Source organism: Notamacropus eugenii, chromosome 1 (assembly GCF_028372415.1).
Source record: "Notamacropus eugenii isolate mMacEug1 chromosome 1, mMacEug1.pri_v2, whole genome shotgun sequence".
Lineage (NCBI taxonomy): Eukaryota > Metazoa > Chordata > Mammalia > Diprotodontia > Macropodidae > Notamacropus > Notamacropus eugenii.
The window spans coordinates 480772498-480796379 of NC_092872.1; the positions used below are offsets into that span (position 1 = coordinate 480772498).

At 42.7% G+C, this 23882-nt stretch overlaps 1 long non-coding RNA gene across 3 annotated transcripts in view; it reads left to right on the top strand.

Annotated features, from left to right (window-relative positions):
- The window catches only part of LOC140519546 (uncharacterized), a 207727-nt gene that overhangs the window by 44689 nt on the left and 139156 nt on the right, over positions 1-23882 (top strand). Inside the window, exon 5 of one of the 3 annotated variants that reach the window (XR_011972230.1) lies at positions 276-5778. The exons of the other annotated variants lie outside the window; for them this stretch is intronic. This is a non-coding gene — a long non-coding RNA (uncharacterized lncRNA). Of the gene's footprint in view, positions 1-275; positions 5779-23882 lie in introns of those variants that run through there. 3 annotated transcript variants of the gene reach the window in all.

Consider the following 23882-nt stretch of genomic DNA (forward strand, 5'->3'; position numbering starts at 1 on the left):
AAGGGAAGAGAATAGAATCTTCAAATTATAGGTCAATGAGCATGACTTCGATCCGTGGGGAACATTCTAGATCAAATCATTAAAGAGATTGTTAGAGACTATCTGGCAAAGACCTGCAGATCAGCAGATGCCATTTACCAGGTCTTTCAGTACACAGAGCTATAGCTCATCAGGTGATTTGAAGTCATTGAGGGCAACTTCAGGTGCTTTCTTAATATCACCTTCCTTAGCCTGGGAAGCAACTCACTGTTAACTATTTTGGTTTTGCTCTTCAGAGTTCAAGATTCATTCTTCTGGGGAAAGAAAACAAAAGACAAATAAAAATGGAGTTATTCCACTCTTTTCTCCACCATCATCCTTCTGTCCTCTACTTTGATCTTCTTTTCCCCAATACAACTAAATAAAGTGAAACAAGTCCTTTTTGTTGTCCTAACTTCCCAGTCTCAGTTCCTTCTACACTTCACCTCTCCTGATGCTATTCTTCTAGGTCCATTCCAGACTCTCAAATTCATCCTCTTTTGCGTGGCCTGACTTCGATTTTCTGTGTCTCTTTACAATCTCAGTTATTCCATGAGTTCTTTGTGTAGTCACATGTCTCTACAGAGAATTCTTTTTTTTCTTCATTATTCACATTTTTTTTCCTTTGGGGACCTTTTGGAATCTCCTTTTTAAGAATTTTCCATTCCTCCTGGGATGATTTTCCCAGTAGTATTTTAGTCTATGAAATATTACCTAACTTTTCTCTGAACTATGAAATCTCCCCTTCCCAAATCAAGAGTGTATGTGTTAGACTTTTCTGCCTTTCCTGTCCTTTATCGCAAACTTTAGGAGGTAGTGGTTATTCCTTGCCCACCCCCCACTCCCTTCCTGGCAAGATTCCCATGATTTCTACTTCAGCAACTCATTCTTTTCTGTTAGTGAGAATCAGATCCAAAATAGAGTTTCTCATTTTTTTTGGTTCCTCTACCTTTTGATATATGAAATTAACATGTAGGCAGTTCAGGAAGTTACCAAATGTTCTGCTAATGGCAATTCTCTAGCTGTCTCACATGTGTCAAGTATGCCTCTTCCCAATAAGACAGAAAGCTCCATGAAGGTGGGTTTGGATTTGGTAAATTTTTTTTATGCCTGAACACAGGGCTAATGTCTTAGTAGACTTTCATCAAATAGTTCTTGGATTCACTTGATTTTACAAAGAAAATTTTCTCTGTCCTGCTCTTCCTATCCCTCCTTCAGCTTTTCTAAAGCATTTCAGGGTTTATAAATTATTACACACAATATTTTCTAACAACTCTGTAGAGTAGTGCAACTATTTTTATATCCTTTTAAAGATGAGGAAACAGAGGCCCAGAATGGTGGCACAATTTGTCCAAGGTGACTTAGTCACTAAGTGATAGAGCAGGATGTGAATCCAGGTCTTTGCAATGCCGGTCTAGGCCAGAGGTCACATACAGAGAGGGGACCTGGGAGCTCTTCCTAATGGTGTCTACCATTTAGAATCTGGCCTTCATGCACCTGGACTAAGTTCTTCCCATCCCAAAGGCTTGGATGCCTAGTCAGGGCTAGACAGTTTCCGCAAAACACAGATGGGTTTTAATGAAACAGTCCAGTGAAACCCCCAGGATGCCAGAATTTCTAGGCAGAGTTTCAATGAACTCAGACCACTACTGTCCTCTCTTACCTAGAAAAGTCCCCAAAGTAATATAGTATTATTAACAGGGTCAGTCCTCCATCATTTTCTGTGGGAGTCTAGTTCTTTATGTGCATGAGAAAGAGTTGGACTGGCAGGATAAGGGGAGAAAGGAAGAGAAGAACAGTTAAGTTACCTCAGATGAAGCACTGCAGGGACAGATTCTAGCTAACATCTTTTAGAGTCTTGTCTAGTCCCTGAAGGCCAGTCCTGCATTCAAACAGACTATGTCTGTCTTAGCCTATTGTCCTGTCTGCCTCAACCCCAGAGGTCTGCTGGACCCTGTAAGAGTGACTGTGAGGGGTGAGCAGTCATCCTGGGAGCCCTGTTGAGGGAGGCCAGTAGGACTGGCTGGCATTTGGATCTGCCTCAGCCTGAGCCCAGAATCTCTTGATCTCTTGGCCGCTCTTGTCTGTGGAGGAGCCTGGGCTCCCGAGATGGTCTCCATAGCAACCACTGCCACTCACTCCTCATCTTGGATGTAAATTAGTTACAATTTTATTAGTGTGCAGAATTTCAAGAGGCCGGAGCCTGTGTCTGCCAGGGAGGGGTTGTGGGGAGAGATATTTTCAAAATTCATCACACACTTTGTGTGGGGGGCCATGGTTGCATGCTCAGGATGAGACCTACGGGTGGGTCTTGAGAGAGAGCTAAGTGGGCTTGGACAAAATGTCCTCTTTACCCTCTCATCACAAGCTAGTAGGTGCCAGAGGATATACAGTCTGGCTTCTAGAGGAGACTCAAAACGGTCAGTGAGGAAGAAGGTGGGAGTTAGGTCTGGTGGGCAAGAAGTCAGGAATCTAAGATGTGTTGAGGCTAATCCTGAGTATGGCAAACAGGTCTGTTAGTTTTGCGTGATACATTGGTATAAATAATCCAAGAGTCATTGCTATCTTACTTTGGCATGTATATTATCCTATTATATCTTTTTTTGGTTGGGAATGGGGAAGGAAGTGGAAGAAAGGGCACAGATTTACCTTCTTGCTATGGCTCTTGTTAAAGTGAGTTTGCATTTCCTAGAGACAACACCACCTTGGGGGTGGGGAATGGGAGGGAATGGGTTTTTTAATGGTGTTGAGGTATTTAGTAGGATCCAGTTTGGGATTAAAAACTGATTGCAGAGAATTCACGAAAAGAGTAATCTACATGTGGAAAACTAAGAATAGACAAAGTTTGTTTTTTAAATTGACAAACTCCTAAAATGTTCCTCAGCCTTATTGATTTTTGTACCCCAATTAGGTGACAATAGATCCAGTGTGACACCTCAAACTACTGCCAAAACTCCCTGAGTTGGATCCTTCCCTCATCTTTCCTTTCCCCCTCAGTTTCTTCTGACTCACACCTTGTGGAAATCTCTCTTTGGTATTCAGATACTTTTGGAGAACCTTGGGAGGAGCTTGTAAAAGACAGTGTGTCTTAGGGCGTAGAGACTGGCCCTCAGAATCAGATACTTGGCAACAATGGAAGACCTTTGGTTCAAGTTCTGCCCTTTATACATCTAAGTACCAGACCCTAATGGAAGTTTTGCCTGGCACAAATTGTTTAATCTCTCAGTGCCCTCCACATAACTCCCTAAGACTCTAACTTGCAGAGAAGGTGCTGATTTACATTGATAGGGAAAGAGTTTTGTGGGCAGATTCCAATCCCAATGAAATCATAGGTCTGGTTAAAAAAAAAAAAGCTTAAAAATAAGCTGGTTAAGGGTAGAGATTTTTTTCATCGTGTGTTTGTATCTCTTGGGCCTTGTATATAGTAGTCATTTAATAAATGCTTGTTGAACTGAAGTTATTGAATTTGAGAGTAGAATTATTGTTTCAAGTCTAATAGCATATGCAAGCATTGATGAACTCTCTGAAACCCTCAGAGCCTCAAAGAGTGGTAGCAGAGTGAGGAACCATCTCAGGGAAGGTAGATTTGGAGCTCTCCTAGAAACTTATAAAGGCTTCAGAGACCTAGAGACTTTGTACTTGGGGTCTTTGGAATATGATGAACTTCCTGGTCACTTCTAACCATGTGGTGTCTCAGATAGAAGGACTTGAATTTTGGTTTGATGTAGAAAGCCCTGAGTGGTCCCTTGACCCTGCCTTGTTCCTTGACAGTGGAAAGAATGAGGATGCTGCTGCATCATTAAAAAGTAAGATGCCTATGGTTGACTCTCTTTTGGCTTTGATTCTTCTATGTGGCAAGCAGTGATGGGGATGAGCTATGCTATTGCTTCCCTTCTCTTTCTGCTATTCCCAATGGAGAATAGACTTGAACAGGTAAGCTTGTGCCTAGATCCCTGGCTGACTTGTCTATGTTATGTGGGTGGCTGAACATCATTATCAAGTGCTCAGGCTTGGAGGTGATCGGGTGACATTGAGAGGTCCCAGGGTCTTGTATCCCATCAGGTAAAAGCTGACTTGTGGCAGAAGGAGGAGTTCCCCAGATATTACTTTTGGAGAAGACAATCATCATCAAGAGGATTAGCCCAAGCCCTGACCTTTTAACCAGGAGACATGTACTGAAAATTTTTTGAACAATGGTGGAGTGGAGGTGAAATAAAGAATGCCTACTCAGCAATCATGTAAACTATTTCTATTTTGATGTGGGATTTTAAGTATCATCTTCCCAAGAGAATATGAGCAATTATAAATTGAGTTGCTGAATCTTGTTTTAGGTTGTCTTATCAATACACATCATGAGTCTTTTGTGTTCATTAGTATTTCTTTTACGTATAGGAAATAAATACCTGTCTTTTGCCTGATTAACATTGGGCACTGAGTAAATTTCTACTTCCTCACTCCCACCCACTTTGGGAAGATCTAGACATGAGCCAAAACCTAAGCTTTAAGTAATTATCCCTAGGACACTGGGATGGGGCTTAATGAGGCAAAGGGTATGAGAAAATTGAGCCCACCCACTCTCAGAGGTTATGTGCCCCAAGTCTGAGTCCGGTCAGGCGCCCCAAGTCTGAGCCCAGTCAGAATGAATGTTTAGGGCCAGAGTGGAGGGGCCTCTGAGTTCACTAAGAAGGAAGTGGGGGGCAGAGCCAAGATGGTGGAGTAGAAGGATGGACCTGTAGAGGTTTTCCCCCATAGCCCACAAAATACCTGTAAAAATGACTCTAAATAAATTCTAGAGCAGCAGAAGCCACAAAATGACAGAGTGAAAGAGATTTCCAGCCCAAAGCAGCCTTGAAGGCCAACAGGAAAGGTCTATCACACCAGGTGAGGAGCAGACCACAACCCACAGACTGCAGCTCAGCCTTGGATGGGTAACGTGGCAGGGACAGGACTAGAATAGGCCTCAGGGGGTGGAATCCCTGGCAGCAGCTACAGTTCCCAGATTCCTCAACCCCAAAATGCCAAAGATAGTTTCAAAGGTCAGTAAGAAAGCTCTTTCACCTGGGTGAGAAGGGAGCAGGGTCCTGCTCTAGCCCCAGTGCCAGGAGGCTGCAGCATCCATTTTTGGAGCCCTCAGCCTAAAGACCCTGGGGGAATTGAGCAGCTGATCTGAAGCTCAGCCCTGAGTGGCGGCCATGGGATGAGGAGAAGCACTGGCATGGTGGAGCTAGAGGCACTTGTGGAAAGGGAATCCTACTTGCAAATCCTGGTCAGAAAAGCTTGTGGTTGCTCCCAGACTAGAGTGCAGGCCAAGAGAAGAGGACAAAGGACTCAAAAGTCAAGTAACCAGCTGGGAAAATGCCCAAGGGAAAAAAAATAAGACTATAGAAGGTTACTTTCTTGGTGAACAGGTATTTTCTTCCATTATTTTGGATGAGGAAGAACAATGCATACCATGAGAGAAAGACATAAAAGTCAAGGCTTCTGCATCCAAACCCTCCAAAATAAATATGCAATGGTCTTAGGCCATGGAAGAACTCAAAAAGGATTCTGAAAAGCAAGTGAGAGAGGTGGAGGAAAAATTGGGAAGAGAAATGAGAGTGATACAAGAAAATCATCAAAAGTGAGTCAACAACTTGCTAAAGGAGACCCAAAAAAATACTGAAGAAAATGACACTTTTAAAAATAGACTAACCCAAATATTAAAAGAGGTCCAAAAAGACAATGAGAAGAAGAATGCTTTAAAAAGCAGAATTAGCCAAATGGAAAAGAAGGTTCAAAAGCTCTCTGAAGAAAATAGTTCTTTAAAAATTAGAATGGAGCAGATAGAAGCTAATGACTTTATGAGAAACCAAGAAATTACAAAACAAAACCAAAAGATGAAAAAATAGAAGACAATGTGAAATATCTCATTGGAGAAACAACTAAACTGGAAAATAGATCCAGGAGAGACAATTTAAAAATTATGGGACTACCTGAAAGCCATGATCAAAAAAAGAGCCTACACATCATCTTTCATGAAATTATCAAGGAAAAATTCTAGAACCAGAGAATAAAATAAATAATGAAAGAATACACTGATCACCTCCTGAAAGAGATCCCCAAAGAAAACCTCCTAGGAATATTGTAGCCAAATTCCAGAGTTCCCAAGTCAAGGAGAAAATATTGCAAGCAGCCAGAAAGAAACAATTTGAGTATTGTGGAAATACAATCAGGATAACACAAGATCTAGCAGCTTCTACATTAAGGGATCAAAGGGCTTGGAATATGATATTCCAAAAGTCAAAAGATCTAGGATTAAAACCAAGAATCACCTACCCAGAAAAAGTGAGTATAATACTTCAGGGGAGAAAATGGTCATTCAATGAAATAGAGGACTTTCAAGCATTCTTGAGAAAAAAACCAGAGGTGAATAGAAAGTTTGACTTTCAAACACAAGAATCAAGAGAAGTATGAAAAGGTAAACAGGAAAGAGAAATCATAAGGGACTTACTAAAGTTGAACTATTTGCATTCCTACGTGGAAAGATAATATTTGTAACTCTTGAAATTTTTCTCAGTATTTGGGTAGTTGGAGGGATTATATACATATATATAGACAGAGGGCACAGGGTGAGTTGAATTGGAAGTGATGATATCTAAAAAAATAAAATTAAGGGGTAAGAGAATATATTGGGAGGAGAAATGAAATGGGGCAAATTATCTCTCATAAAAGAGGCAAGAAAAAGCTTTTCCAACAGAGGTGAAAAGAGGGGAGGTTGGAGGGAAAAAGTGAAGCTTACTCTCATCACATTTGGCTTAAGGAGGGAATAACATGCACACTCAATTTGGTATAAAAATCTATCTTACACTACAGGAAAGTAGGGGAGAAGGGAATAAGTGATGGGAGGGGGGAGTAATTAGAAGTAAACACTTTAGGGGAGAGACAAAGTCAAAAGAGAGAATAGAAGAAATGGGGGACAGGATAGCATGGAGGGAAATATAGTTAGTTTTACACATGACTATTATGGAAGTCTTTTGCAAAACTACACATATATAGCCTATATTGAATTGCTTGCCTTCTCAGTGGGGATGAGTGGAGAGTGAAGAAGGGAGAGAAGTTGCAACTCAAAGTTTTAGGAATGTATGTTGAGGATTGTTGTTGCATGCAACTTGAGAAATAAGAAATACAGGTAATGGGGTATAGAAATCTATCTTGCCCTACAAGAAAAGAGAAAAGATGGGGATAAGGGAAGGGAGGGGTGTGATAGAAGGGAGGCCAGATTGGGGGAAGGGGTAATCAGAATGCATGATGTTTTGGGGTGGGGGGAGGAGAGAGATAGGAAAAAAATCTGGTACTCAAAATCTTGTGGAAATGAATGTTGAAAACTAAAAATAAATAAATTAATTTAAAAAATAATAATAGTAAAAGAAGAAAGTGGGCACAGTACCCCTTCTCCTGTAGGCTCAGCAATGGTTCCTTAGGGAGTTTGTGCACTAAAGGCCTTGTGAAGAACTCTGGGAAAGAATAGAACCCAGTGACTTAAGTGATAAACTGCAACACTCCATTGTGAGTAAAGTATTAGCATTGTAATGGTGTTCTTATAGACGGAAACAGATCCTTTATGAAAAATGTCCTAGTGCCTAGTGCAGAGACTTGTACATAGTAGAAGCTTAATAAATGTATGTCATTTGTTGAATTGCCTCTTAAAGAGGCAAATTCAAGTTGCTGCCATTTTTGTTAGCCTGATAAGATGCTGGTTTAGAAGTGCCTTGGATCTACTGGCATTTTCTTATTTAAGTAACTACTTTACCTCCACGGATTTTATGGGAGCAGAAGAGAGGAAATGTATTTTATAGGGATGAGCCAGAAACCATAGGCAGAAGTTGTGTAGCATTCAACCTTCTACTCATAATAGGATCTGGGCCCATTCAAGCTTTCTACTCCTTTTTCCTCTGTCTCTTTTTGGTGCGCTTCCATACATGGGCAAACAGGATAGAATATAGAACACTGATTATGGAATATCAAAGATAAATACAGATTTTTGCAGACACAAGAGACCTTAGAGGCATTTTCTAATCCAATGTGTTCATTTCACAGCTAAGAGAGTTGAGGCCTAGAGAAGGTGAGTGACTTGCCTGAGATCAAGTAGTGAGTAGCAGCATTGTGTGGTGGGCTTGGCATCAGGAGACCTGGGTTCAAATTCTGGCTGTCACACTTTCCTAGCTATGAGGCCATGAGTAAATATGTCACTTCTCTGGTCTGACTTTCCTCAGCTGTAAAACTGGAATAACCACATTCATCCTCCTTACTTCACAAGGTAAGCTATAAAAAAAGTGCTTTGTGAACCTTAAAGTGGCACATCATTATGAGATATCATTCTTATCAGTGGCAGAAATAGCACTAGAATATGGTCTCTTGACTCCCAGTGCACTTACTGTTAGTCCACACTGTCTCCCTGACCTTAGGGAATAAACTTCAGTTAGATGTGCCATGAGAACAGAATTCTATGTGGTATATTCCTTCTATCTCTTGGAAATAGAACCGTGGAAGGTATAAGAGCTATACATTGTTTTTCAGCCTTTGGGCAGAGGTCAAGTATTTGTGTAACTATGCATTCTGTAATTTGATTTTGGCTAGGAGGCTGGAAAGGACGGTATAGTTAATATGCCATAGATAATTATGGTCACATGAAATGAACTTATATATAAATCATAATTCTATTTCTGTAACACAGAGAAGAGCCCCAATGTTCTAATCATGTAATGCATACATTACAGGGCTAGATTGGTGTGATATGTTATCTGTAGTTTATATCAGTATAATTATGGGTAATATATACATGATACGTTCTCTCTGTTTTGCAAATATAATTATTTTCCCCTTTTTATGCAGAAGAAGAACAGAGGTCTACATAGTAGCATCATGTGGTTAGAGCTGCCTGCATTCTATATTCCCTGTATTAGAGTTTGCCATATTTTTTGGCCTAAGGGCCAAATTCTAATAGTGAGAAGCACTGAAGAGACCTCCCATCTTTTTCCAACAGTGTTTCTTACTAATTATGCCACACACTGAAAAACTTAATTAAATCAATGCTTGGTGTGTAATTTCAACTAGTTTTCAAGTAGGGGGACAATCAGACAGACATGTAGCCCTTCTATCTCACATGCTATTCATGAAATTCATTGTGGGCTTTGGGGCAGGATATAACTGAGGAGACTTAACTCTCTCTCATTTGTTATGGCTCCAGGGGGCAGAAGTTTCATGAAGGAAGATTTCTGCTAAAGATAAGGAAGGATGACCTAATCTTTAGAATCCTTACATACTTGGACTGATCTGTAATCTCACCTGTGTGGGTCCTCCACCCACTTCTTCAGATTGCAACCCATCTACAACTTGTCATCCAGTGAAAATTTTTCCCATGTCTTTCCACAAATCCTCCAACATGCTGGAGGCTTTCTGATGGTTCTTTAATTTTTTTTTTTTTTGCAGCCCTTGGGCTGTCCATCTGTCATCCCTCAGTCTGACTACATGGCTAGCCCATCTCCTTTTCTGGTGATATTTGTCCTTGATGTCTTTTATTGTTACTTCTCCCACCCAACTCACTGTTGGTAATTTGCTACTGTCCACTCACCATGTATCTCTCCATTGCCCTTTGACCTACGTGCAATTTTGCTTCTTCCGAGATCATGACATTCTTTTGTTTATGATTTACATATATGTAACATCACCACTAAGAGAATGTTGGTGTTAAGAAATGGGCATTTGTGGCAAAAGGAGCTTGGAATCTTTGGAAACACTGCTTGATATCTCAGATGTGATTTGGCCTACTGTCCTCTCTCCTACTGTTCAATCCTGTTCCCAGTTCATTTTCCTTTTGCAGTGTCAGTTCAAGATATATAGACAGATATAGACACATATATACATACATGTATGCACACATGAATACATACATACATATATTCATGGAGTAATTCAACAGGTTACCCATCCAGCTATCTGTCATAATCCATGCAAAATGCATTTTTATCCACTTCGTTCCATGTGGGTGGCTAGGCTGATCTTTGAGTGACTAGAGCTCTAACTGAACTAGTTCTACAGTGTTCCAGAATTCCACAGCAAATCAAGCTCAAAGTCAAAGTAAGAACAGGAACACGGGAGACACTCACCATTGAGAGGGAATCTCTCCTCCATGACAAGGGCCAGCACCATTATTGAGCAAGTATCTCCGAGTGATCCCTTAGTGCCTTTAAGATTTCTCTATGTATATATTTGGTTAGCTCCAACTGTTCTTTCCAGTACAATAGAAACTCCTTGAGGGCAGATATTGTTTTTTCAATTTTGTCTTTGCATGCTTACCATGTGTCGTGTATGCAGGAGGCATTTAATAAATGTTTATTAAATTCAATTGTCCTTTACCTTCTTAGAAGCCACTGAAGTTTCCTCACCTACATAGCACATTGGTTACTGAGGTAATAGACTCTAAATATGGAGATGCCACATTATTGGTGGTAAGAATTGACTATTATAGCCACGCTGCCAAATCTCCTAAAAGTTCAGATAATTAGAACTGGGAAGGGTCACTAGGGACCAGCAATTTCTTCATCTAGAAAATGAGGGGGCTGTTAATCCAGCCCCTTCATTTTATAGGAGAGGAAATTGAGACCCAGAGGGAGGAACTGCTTTGCCCAAGGTCACACAGTACCCAACTCACCATGTGAGGAAGTTATACTGATACTTAAAAATGTGAGTCAATTAAATTCAGCAAGCATTTGTTAAGCTCTTTGTTGTGGTTGTTCAGCCATGTTTGATTTTTTACAACCCATGGACTTGTCCATGGGGTTTTCTTGGCAAAGATACTGGAGTGGTTTACCATTTCTTTATCCATCGTGTCCTCATTTTACAGATGAGGAACTGAGATAAATAAGGGTTAAGGGACTTGCCCAGGATGACACAGGGCCAAATTTGAACTCAGATCTTCCTTGACTCCAGTGCTGTATCCACTGAGCCACCTCACTTCCCCTGTTAAGTTACTACTATGTGCAAATCACTATGCTAGATGCTAGGGACAGAAAACACAGTTTTGATTCTCCAAAATTATGGGTTGGAACCCCATAACATCACCAAGAAAATACTGGTATTAAGAAGCCAGCTGGTGGAACTGGTGGGGTGATAAGTTCAGATCAGATCTGAAGGGTTCAGTACCCCCTGCTCAAATCGTCACACACACACACTACATATATATATATATGCATATATATATATCATACATAATATATATCTCACATTGTACTAGGAGAACCACATGCAAACATTTAAGTGTATGTATCTTCATCTTTCATTTATATTTATGTATATAAATATATGTACTGATAGCAACAGGTAAACAGATGATTATGTATACATATGCACATTTATACATAGTTTTATATCTACATACATATATGTACACATAGCTATCTGTTCATGTGTCGTCACTCATCAGTAGAATGAATTGATAGCAAGGACTGTTTTCCTTTTTTGTCTTTACATTCCTAGTATCAGGCGCTTACATTAGTAGGTACTTAACAAATGCTTGAATCATGTCTCTTGCCTCAGAGTCTAGTGCTCTTCCCACTAGGCCACACTGCCTCCTACTCTGTTCCATATTATATCTCTCTGTAGTCCTCCTTCCAGTGTCATTTACAAATATTCTTAGCGTAATATGGCGTAGTCTTGTGCCAAGGTCTCGCCAGGCTTTTTTTGGCCTTCAACTGATTTTTTTGTGGTCTTTAATCTTCTGTTCTCCTCCTTTAAAATGTTTTTCAATTAAATGTCAACAAAGTTGAGACTGGAGTTGCCCTGGGCTGCCATGCCTATCTGGCAGGGCCATTGATCCAGTGTTTGCTGGCAGAGGTGGATTCTGGTGCACTTTCTGCCTAGTCTGGAATGGCTGCCTCCCAAAGCAATGAGCCTCTGTCACTGGAGGTGTTCAAGGAGACACTAGTTGACCTCCGAGGCCTCGTCCCACTTTAGGTTTCTTGGATTCTTTCAAACTGGCACCGTGATGCTTCCTTTTTCTCCATGCCTTAGAAAGAGTTCCTCCCTACCTCCCTTCACTCTCCCAACAATCTGGGAGGCCACACCCAGTCAAGAATGGTACAGATGGGGTCAAAGAGACAGGAGGGAGGGGATCTACTGCAGCCAGCTAAGCCCTGCATGCCTGTGGTGCCGAAGGTTGAGTTGTTTCTCCCTCCACCCCCTCCTCTTGTTAAATTAGATAATAAACTTTAGGAAAAGAACAGAAGCCATGAATCTAAATTCATCTTGCTATTTTTTTTTTGTCCTGGCTAAGCCTCCTTTTATGCTCCTTCCCCTCCTCCTCCTCCTCCTCCTCCTTCTTCTTTGTCGGTTGGTCTGTCTCTCTGTCTCTCTCTGTGTCTTTCCTCTCCCTTTTCTCCCTCTCTTACTGCCTTTGTTTGGGGGTGTGAGATGGGAGCACAAGCCATCTGAGTCAGGTTACAATGGGGGCCTAGGAAGGGTAGAGGGATGGACTAAGAAACAAAACACTGAGTAAGATTCCTTTTAGAGAAATGCTGCTCAGACATCATGGAGAACAAGGAGGAAGTGAAGGGGTGTGTGGGAAAAGCCTGGAAAATTGTTTTTTTCTGTGTAAGCACTTAGATGACAGCCACAGTAGAACAAGAAGGCAGCACAATGACGTGCAGAGGGGACGAGGGTCTAGTCCAAGCTCTGTCACCGGGGCGGTGTTGTCTCTGTGGCCTCAGCTTCCTTCCCTTCGGATGCGGGGGCGGGGACTAAGTGCTGACTTAGTTCCTCTCCAGCCCTAAAGTTCTACTATTCCAGCCTCAGAGGGGAAAGCGTCAGAAAACTAGAGTTTGAGTGCTATCTAAGAGATGACGGTGTGTCACTGGGTACTTTTCTGAGGGGCATCGCATCCCACACTGGTGCCTTTGGAGAGGGTAGGGCCCAATGATTCAGCAGCCAGAATGATGAACCCCAGAACAGGGCCAAAGCGCAGACTTTCTACCTACCAACCCCAGAAGGAAGCCTACAGGTCAATTGCTCCTTGTTTTGAAATCAAAGCTACTTGGGGACAGGGAGCATGTTTTTTTTCTTCTAGGTGGCATTATGGATACCCAGCATGGATAACAAGTAAATAATAATAACTATTATTTCATCTAAGGATCAAAAGTTTTCCCAAGAAACTCCAACTTGGCACTAAGTAAAAGCATGTTCAAGGGTAGTATTACATAATCATAGCATTTTTAGAGCTGGAAGGGACTTAAGGGGCCAGTTAGTCCAACTTCCTTATCTGGGGAAACTGAGGTGTGGAAAGAGGATAAGTCACTTGCTGAAATGAATTAATGGCAAAGCCAAATCAGGATTCTGATTTCCATATAGTTCCTATCAGTGAAATCTCATGGGGAAAAGAGGAGGAACCTTGAATAATCTATTGGTTTTCACAGGAAAGAAATCCTTTGCCTTTGGTGCTAATTGCCAAAGCTTCTTACATGGATAATCATGGATTATCTTTTGTGTACTTATTTGGAAGAAATGATTTACCCACAGCCACCATTCCCTTCCCTGTTTAGTCACCATCAATACTGGGACCAGTCAGGCTTCTTTAGAATAGCAGAGAACTGGAATTGGATCCAGGAAGACTTAGCTTTAAATCCTGTCTCTTACTTCACTTCTTAATTATGTGCCCTTGGGCAAGTCATTTTACCCCTCTACCTCAGTTTCCTTATGAAAACACCTCCAGGGATTGTTACGATGATCAAATGATACGTTTCTATAAAAATGTCAGCTCTTAGCCATGTTATTATTCCCTCAGATAAACAAGATACCCTTCCTCTTCCTATGGGTAAAAAAAAAAAGCCTGCTGATTTTTCCTCTGTATTTGATACTAAGGCTGCCAAAAAATCTCAAAGAATTTCCCAGCCATGGCATCACCATTTAAAGGCATGATGCTCATGGAGGTGCTCATTGTGTCTTTTCTCCATCTGTAGATTAGCTCCTCTTCTCACAGTCATTTTCTCATATATTAATTCAAGTCAACTGATATGTGTCGAGAGTATATTGTGTGTCCAGCTGTGCAGTAGCATTGTGTTGGGAACATGGTGAGTTTTCTTGGCTCCCTCTCTTTGCTCAAGCTATTCACTATGACTGAAATATCTTCCTTCCCTCTTTGCCTACTGAATTTCTACCCATCCTTTAAAGTGCAACTCAAATATCACCTCCTTCATGAAGTCTTCCTTGATTTCCCTGGTGAGTAAGTGACCTTTCTGTCCTTTCACCTCACTAAGTATTTTACTAAGTCTCTATTGCAATGTATAATATTGGGCATTATTGCCATCTGTGTTGGTCTTCTCTTCTCATTTGATTGTAAACTGCATGCTGGCAAAGACCATTTTACTCAAATATACCATCTCCCTCAGTGTCTCGCTCAGTACCTAGACACAGTACTATATGTTTGTTGGAGGAATTAATAAATGAAGTACATAATGCAATCCTTACCCTCAAGAAGTTTACACCCTAGTTGGAAAGACTCTTTCCCTCTCTGTATGGTGCCTTTACAGCTTCTAGTCACTTTTCTTTTCACCTTTTTCCTCTCCTCATCCTATCAACACTGATTTAAATGCCTAATATTTCTGACCAACACTTGGTGGTACTAGATGGACTGGTCCTGTAATCATGATAGCAAACACAAGAACACAGCTTAGACTGGCCACGCCTTAAACTAAATAGCCCATCTGTCAGAGGGAAATGAGGTAGAGCCACATGCTATGCCTTTTCCTCTTGTCCAAGGGCTCTCCTAAAAACAGTTCTCTGAACTGTACCCCATCCCAGGCCTCCAGAAGAGTGTCTCTATCTCTCCCTTTCTCCCATCTCCCTCTTTTGCTCTCCTATCCTTTCTTCCTTTTCCTCACTTCCTATCCCCTTTCAGCATTGAGCCTTCTCAAGGGAGACAAAGCTCCCATCCCTTATCTCCCCCCCTCGCCATTTTGAGGGTGGTGATGGGGATTTTATGCCCATTCATTTGCAGTCTCTGAAGTGCTTCCCTTTTGCAGCTGCACATCTGGATTATTAAGAATCTCTGGAAAACCGAGGCTACAATCAGTTGAGAACCCAGCAATAGCAGTCCCTCTCATTCTCCCTCCCTCCCTTCCTCTCTCTCCTCTCCTTCCCTCCCTCCCTCCCTCGCTCCCTCTCCCTCTCTGCACACACCGGTATTTTTAGCTCTACTGTGCATTAGTGTGCAGGAGCTCACACAGCGAAGCCTGGATGAGGTTTTATCTGTTGTGACAGCCCTTAGGGCGGTAGTCAGACTTTTTTTCCCTCTAAAGTTCTGAGTGGGGACCTTCTCTCTCTCTTTCCCTGCAGATCTTGTGCGCAGCTGGATAGGAGGGGAAGGGTCAAAGGGCAAGAGTTCAAGTCAGGACCCTCAGAGTTTGGTGATGAGAGCACCCTCAGATTTGGCCTTTGTCTCTCCTCCCTCTGTCTTGGTCTCTCTCTCAGTCTATCTCTCTAGCTTTGTCTCTGTTGTTGATGAGAATGTATGGAGTTCATTCTCTTCCAGTCTTTGTTTCCACCCTGCCCAGCTCCTGGCTTGCCTCCTGGCCTCTTCCATCTTGCTCTCCTACCATCTTTCTTTCGCCCCCACACTTTTGCACCTCTCCTGCCTCCCCTGCTCCTCATTCCTTCCTCCCAGGCACTATTCTTTCTCCTCTTCCTTTCTTCTTGATATGCCCTCTTTTCTGCTCTCCTCTCTCCTTTCTTTTCCTGGTTTTATACCCCTCACCTTTCCCTTTTCCCTCTTCTCTCCTCCTCTTCTCCTGTCTCTTTCCCCCTTTTCCCCTTCCCCTCCTGCCTCCTTTATTTCTCACTCCCTCTCTTTTCCTTCCCTAAGCCTTTTCTCTTTTGCCCTCCTCCTTTTTCTCCCTTCTTTTCTTTCCTATCTCCTTCCTCCTCTTTTTTCCCACCCCTTTCATCTTTTCTTCCATTTTCTAGTTCCCTAGGCTTTCCCCCCTTTCTGTTTCACCATCACCCCTTTTCTAACTCCCCCACACTGTGCTTGCAGGCTCAGGCATTTGCTTACGAGCTTTGCTTGTTCCTAAGGGGCTGAGTCTGTGTGGTCCCCCCTGCATGCAGCAGTTGCCTGTGCGTGCTGACTCCTTCTCCTTGCCTTAAGGAAAACAAAACTCAAACACACAGAAAACTCTAACTCCTCAGTTTTTCTCTTTCCCTCTCTCTTTTCTTTTTCTCTTGGCATGGTGCTCTGCTGGGCAGCATCTTTGGAGGTAAAAAGAGGGGAGGCCAGGATAAACCTGGGTAATGTCCCCTTCCTGGATCACTAGATAATAGAAACAGCTTCAGGAAAAAGGCTAGAGCTCCCCTCTACCCTCTGGACATCTGGAGATTAATTTTTGTCCCTGTCCTCCTGCCTGGGCAGGTCCGAGGTCCTTCTTGCTATCATTTTTTGTGTCTGCCCAGATCCTTACTCCTTTTCTCTCACCCCAACCCCCTCCACAACCCTCCACTCCTTCAAATCCTCATGACATACATATATACACACATACATATATATGTATATATAGACGCACATATAAATCCCCATTATATATATACTATATGTACATACATATATATACACAAGTTCCTATTGTGTATATATATATATGCACACATATAGATGTACATATATATTTTTCAGTTTGGATTTTATTTGAGGAAAGATACATTGGTGGTTTTTGTCTTTATGCCAACCTCTCTGCCTTCACCCCTTTTCTGAATCCCTCATTTCTATCCCTCTTCTACTCTCTTTTTCACCTTCCTCTTTTCCCTCTTTTCATGCTATCCTTCTTTCTCCGGGCCTCTTCTCTGTTGCTCACCATCTTTCTCTCCCCCTCTCACTGTCTGTCTTTCTTCCTACTCTTTCACTGCAGTGGAAGAGAAGATAGCCTAGGAGAGAGGGGTGAAAGCACCCACCTGTGCTCCCCTCACCTAAAATCCAGCTCCCTGGCTGTGGCCTTTCCTGCTCAGACCCCAAGCTCCTAGTGAGATTTGGGGAGAGAGCGGCTGCTTCTAAGAAGGGACCCAGGGTGGGCTGGAGGAGTGTGGGCTCTCCTTAGAGTGAGCAGTTTTGTTTTCCTTGGGCTCCATTTTACTATTGTATGTGTTTGAGTGGAAACAGCCAACTCTAAACCTGCCAAAGCTGTCTCTCAGTGTTTTCTAAGAGCTGGTCTTGTATTAGCTAAAGTTCACAAAGGTGAGCAGAGAGAAGAAAGAGGTTTCTATGGGGAGGGAGCTGAGCTACCGCTGGGGAAGGGTGTCCAGCAAATGTATAGCTAGGTTGCTCTTACCCAAAAGGGAACTGGGGTCAGCACCTAGCACATGGTGGATGCTCAGCAAATATTAATTATTGATAGATAATGAATTTAACACCTTCAGTAAGGGGTGGCCCAAGCCTGCTAAGGACCTGGGCTCAACGTTTCATTTTGCCCCTTCCTCTCAATTCGTTTGCCTTTTCCTCCCCTCCCCCTACACCCTCAGCTTCTCCTCCTCTATGTCTCCTTTCTACTCATGTCCCCAAGAGCCTGAATCTGTTCCAGTCTCCTCTATTTCATTGACATCTTAACCCAAATGGAATCTTGGAACCCTGCTCACAACACCCCCTCTAGGAAACTTGCCTGGATTAACCCTCAACTGACTTGCTTTTTCCTTCATCTCCCCAGCACTTAAGTAATGGGTTTAAACTATATTTATTTGCACTTGTTGTAGTGTTTTTTGTCAAAGCCTTTCTTTCCTCTGCCCATGTAGTATTTATTCCGCATTTCCAGCCAGGCTGTGAGCTCTTGAAGGGTAGAAATGATACAGCAGGGGTTTTAACCCTTTTGTGACACAAACCCCTTTGGCAGTCAGATGAAACTTAAGGACATCTCAGAACAGTGTTTTTAAATGAGTAAAAGAGAATACATAGAATTACAGAGGAAATCAATTCTGTTGAAGTGCAGATCTTTAAATATAGAAAACAAAATTCACAGATCCCAGGTTAAGAATCCCCGGTGGTAGAGATTACGTTGAATTTGGAGTCTGAGGTCCCTGGTTATAATCCTGGCTTTGCTATTTACTGCCTATGTGGCCGTGGGTAGGTCCCTTCATTTCTTCTCTGGGCCTCCATTCCCCATCTATACAGTGAGGAACTTGAATACATGAGGTCCCTCCCTGCTCTCAACGCCATGATCCTGAGTCTTGTGTCCCAGCACTTAGCCCCGCATTCTCTATACACTGATCACTCCATCACTGACTGACAAATGAATCCTTCCTCTACAAATCCATGTAGATTTCCCCCAGGAGACTTTGGGCAGCTCTTGGAGGAGCTGGTGGGAGTGCGAGCAGGAGTGGGATGGCCACTGGCTTCCTAGCTAGAGTGGGTGTGTGCTGCAGTCTTGCTGGTACACAGCACTGAGCCGCAGTCTTAGTACATTCATCCTGAGGCTCCCGGTGATTTGGAAAACAACAGGTGCTGCTGGCTCTCCTGCCTCACGAATCCTGTTCTTATCACAGACTTTGGGGATAGAGGTTACATTGGCCCCAGACACACAGGACAACCAAAGCAGGGGGGAAATGAGTAGGAGATCTGAATGTCTGGTGGGGGTTGGGGGGATCAGGCTATGAATGAACAATGAGACTTTTCATGGGGCCTCATTTGGCTGGTCAGTTATTGGAGACAGGGGGCCAGATGCAACATTAAGCCATGAGGAGCACTGCAATTTTGCTCAGAATCCTCTAGTCTCAAATGAGAGGGACATATCAGAAAGACCTAGAGTCTGAGGATACAGAAACGTAACAGGTCAGGTCTCTCAAGATCAGCATCATGTGCAACTGATGTCATGTATGAGATACTTATGCATGTGGCATTGTTGGTGAAACTGCACATTTTTGACAATTCAGTTCAATAAATATTTACTGAATGTCCACTATGTGAAAGGCCCTATCCTGGGTGCTGAAGATGCAAAGATGAAATCAGATACAGACCCTGCCCTCAAGTAATCTATAGTCCAAAAGAAGGGATAAAACCAATCTAAATATAATACGCAGCAGAATGAGATAACAAAGGAGAGGACCAGACAAAATGCTGCGAGAAATTTGAGGAGGAAGACAGACACAGTGAGCTCAAAGATGGAGCGCTCAAGAAATGCAGTGGAAAGTCAGAAGTTTTATTCTGGACAGTTCCAGAGAGATAGGAAGTTTAATTACACTTTTACTGCTAATTCCTTCAATCTAGTCCTCTGACCCTGTGGCCCTAGGGTCCTACGGAACCTGGGCCTATTTTAACAGAGGGGTTGTGGGTTTATGATCAGTAAAAATCTCCCTTTTTGGACGGTAGGTTGTTCTTTTTCTTGATTATCTGGACAAAGTACTGGGGGAGAAGGGGAACAGCAGCTAACCAGGGGAAGCTCTTGACCATGTACCAGCTTCCTAGAAATGCCTTTCTTCTACAAAGACAATTTGAAGGAATGAAGAACCAAGCAGCCCATTCCATGAAGGCCATGAGGGACATCTCCAAACTGGTCAGGCCTCCTGATAGTTGTCATCAGGGTTCCTGTGCAGGCTGTCTGGTTCAGCCTGTGCAGCTGCTTGGTGGCACTTCCTTCTGGTTTGATGAGTCCTGTTACTGCCACACACTGCACATGTATTTCATGCCATGTTGGGATATTGCCCTCTGGATGATAATCTCATTTATTCAGGCTCATTGCATGGAGGCTCCACTTTATAGGGTTTTTACCTGCCTCATTCATTAGTTCTCCAGTTTTCTCACTCCCCACCTCCCTATTCCTTCTCCTTTTTAATCCCCTCGGAATTCTCACCCTTCTCTTATCACATTTTACTCTTTTCTTTCATCTTTCTGTTTTTCCTTTGCTCCTGGCTTACTGCTGTGTTCTCTCCACCCCTTGCCCCCCGCCCCTCCACACACACATACACACACATGTATCTACACACTCTTACTCTCTGCATTTCTTAACCTACAGCAGTAGCTGCTGCTTTTCTGGACCTTAATGCCAATGGTTCCTACTTCAGCCCTTTCCTCCCAGTGTGAATGCTCTAGCTAAGACTGGGGGTACTGTGAGATCCTGGCAGAGGAGAAGCTGTTCTGCAGTCAATAGGTCAGGAGCACTACAATTCCCCAATTCTTGTGCTCACAGCAAAAGGAAAAGAGAGCAAGACTGGGGGCAGAGAAAAAGGAGGGTTGGGGTGGGGGGGTGAGGTCAGGGTGGGGGAAGAGAGAGTCTTAGAAGGAGGGTGGAGCAGAAAAGATTCAAGAGAAGAGAGGGGAGCCTGGGAGTGGGGAAATGGAGAGGGAGCCAAAAGAGAGAAAGAGAGACTTGAAAGGCCTACTCCTAATTCTGCTGATCCCGGTTCACCCCTACTTCTTTCTACTGCAGTTTTAAATCTGAACTTGAAACAAGTTGGAAATAGGTGGGGGTTGGAGAGGAGGAGAAGAAAGAGGAGGGGGGAAATACACACACACACACACATAGACACTTCCTGTAGAATTCCTCCACTTTTGGCAGAATTTGTGTCCTTTGAAATTCCCTGTTGTGTCCCCCACCTCCTCCACTGCAAACCTCTGATCTAGCTGCACCCAGCCTCCCTCCTCCCCCAGGTGTAACTTTTCTCAGATGCAGAAGGTGGAGGGAAACAGTGTTAGACACACTTCCACACTCATCCTACCCCAGGCTGTCTAGTTTCAGGCTAATGAAGACCCCCAGATACTCTCTTCTGGGTGCTAGGCCAGGGAGGGGCTTGTTCAACTGCCCCCAGTCTAGAGCTTGACACACTTCAGGGCAACCCACAAAGAAAGGAAGGAAGGCTCAGTGTCTGACTCAGAGTTATGATCAAGTTGTCATTGCTAAGCTCAGTGCTACGCAAGAACTAGGGAGATGAGAGGAGGGGGAGTTGGATGGGGTAGGGAGAGGGAAGGGAGCGACATTGTTTGATAATGAAAAAGAGGTAGTTGACCCTGAACTCTTTGGATCCAGGTGCCCAACTGGGATGTCATATTTGGGCCCTCCGCTCCACTTTTATGGCTACCAGGCTGTACATATGCACAAATAATGAAGGTAAGGTCAGGATGTCCTCAGTTATTTCAGCCATGTTCATCTTGAGTACTTTCCTTAGATACCTCTGATAACATGGCATTAGAAACCAGTGCTGCAGGGCTCCCTCACTTCACTCCCTCTATATCAGTTTCTTTTTCCTTCCTCTTCCCAACCATAGCTCTCTCTTTTCTCTGGTTTTGTCTCCATCAATTCCCCTCGACTCTCATCCTGATGATGTTCAGTGATGCTGTGAGCGCTTCCATTGCTATAGGACTTGGTGGTGACATATAACAGTTGCTGGATTGATTTCCCTCTCCCCTTTCCTCTTCCCTTTCCTTCTCACCTGTGCACCTCTTCCTTTTCTCAGCCAGGTTGTAAGTATAGTGGCCATGCATGAGTCCAATCCCACTGCTAAGGAGCATGGAAACTTTGATTTGTCCTGTTTCCAATCTGGGTTGATTCATTCCTCCTAGAGCAGCCCTGTGGCTCCCTTAGTCTTGGGGGCTCACCATATTAGTTCTAGATTTGTTACTGACACATGAAATCAGCTTAATCCACTGCAGCTCAGAACTCCTGAACTCTAGAGATCCACTAGCCTCAGCCTTTTCCAGAGCTGGGGACTGCTCCACCACAACCAGTCTAGACTGATTTCTCAAAGATGAGTAACATCCTTGTCACTTGAAGATAACTTCTCTTAGGTGTCTGGACTTCACACTGCATGGTAATAATGAAATTTACTATAGTAATATTTCAGACCATTTATCTCATTTAATCTTCACAATGACCATGGGAAGAGGGCAGTGCAGGTATTGTTATCCCTGTTTCACTGGTGAGGAGACTGAAGCCCAGAGAAATAAAGCTAGAGGTCACTGTTAAAGATAACAACAACAAAAATCACGTAAGTCACTTAATCTCTCTCTAGGCCTCAGTCTCCATATCCATGGGATGTTTGACTAGATGGCCTCTAGAGCCCTGCCATCTTTAAATGTATAATCCTATAATCTGAAATCAAAGCTAATGGATGAGGAAACAGATTTTGACAGGATCACATAGCTGGTCATGTATCAATCAATGACTGAAGTAAGAAGTTGAACCCAGCTCTTCTGACTCGAGTCAATCAGCTGACAAGCCACTCCCTCTCTTTATCCCTTGGTTTCCTCCTCTGTAATATAAGGGGACTAGTCTCTTTAGACTCTCACCTTCTATGATTCTGTGACTTGTCAAAAGTTCCACACTGAATGAGCGGAGAAGCTGAAACCCAAGTCTGGGTCTTCCTACCATGGCAGCACTGCTTTCCTTCTCTAGATAGAACAGATCCAAGACTCAATGAGTAGGCTTCTTGTCTCCAGACTTTAATTATTTATCCTTCTGCATAACCTTCAACTGTCTATATAAGATCTACAAGGTCTAGAGAACAAAGGATCCCAAGAGATCAAATTAAACGTCATACAGGCAAGAACTACATTGTTACTTACCTACTTTACATCCCCAGTAGTTCTACAGAGGGTACTTATTGAAATGCTATCAGAAAACTCTCAACCTCTACCAAACACTGTTACCTCTCAGACCCTTCTAAATATATAAAGACTGGAAGAGTTTAGATCAGGTGTTGTTAAGGTCATATCCATGAACCTGTGGATAGATTTCAGGTGATCTATGAATTTTTTTAAATTGATAGTTCTATTTCAAAATAATTGGTTTCTTTTGTAATCCTATACATTTTATTTTATGCATTTAAAAATTATTCTGGGAAGGGACTTCTCCAGACTGGTAAAGTCCATGATAGGAAGAGGTTAAGATCTCCCAGTTTAGATGATTAGAACTGGAAAGCTCCTTAGAAATCATCTAATTCAACTCCCTTACTTCACAGAAGACAACGCTGAGGCCCAAATAAATTCTGACTAAAATAAGGCCACACAACTGGTTAAGGGCAGAGTTGGGCTTCAAGCACACCTTTTTTATCCCAAATCCAGTGTCTTTTCCATTCTTTGATCCACTCAGTCTTTTTCTTGCTAGAGATCAATTATCCCTTCATTGAATATCAAATCTTGTGGTTCTTATCTGCATTAGGAGAAATAGAAAAGGCAATAAGGAGCAAGCTGGAGCTAGGACAAAGAAGATGGTTTTTACCAGTCTTTCTCTTTTTCTCTCTCTATGCTTTCAAGAGACTCCCATTGCACAAGTTCCCTTCTCTCTCTGGGCCTCAATGTACCCATCTGGAAAGTGAATGAATTGGATTAAATCAGGGCTTCTTAACTTTTGTGTATCATGGACTCCTTTTGCAGTGTGGTGAAGCCTATGGACCCGTTCTGAGAAGAATATTTTAAAATGCATTAAAAATACATAGGATTTACCAAGGAACCCAATTACACTGAAATAAAGATGTAACTATCCCCCAACACACATCAAGTTTACAGGTTCCCTAAAATCTAAGGCTGAACCATTTCCAGCTCTGCATCCTATGTTCTAAGTCTCTGGAAGCTCTAACATTTAATTTCTGCTTGGTCTGGAAATCTCTTTATTTTGTCCTTGTCAAAGAGTAAGGGGATCCCTTTTTCGGGTAACTGGGCTAGAAACATCTTTGTCCTTCCCTGACACCTGCTCATGAGAAGACAGCATTCACAGCACCTGGCTTGGTAGATTTAACCTCCAGAGAGTAGTCCATAGATTACCCCATACCCTTGGCCATTTGAGACTTTCATGTGGGAAGGAGGAAAAGAAAAATCAAAGTTAAAAGCTTCCATGAGCCCCTGAAAGTTTAGCCTTCTGAGTAGGTTGTTC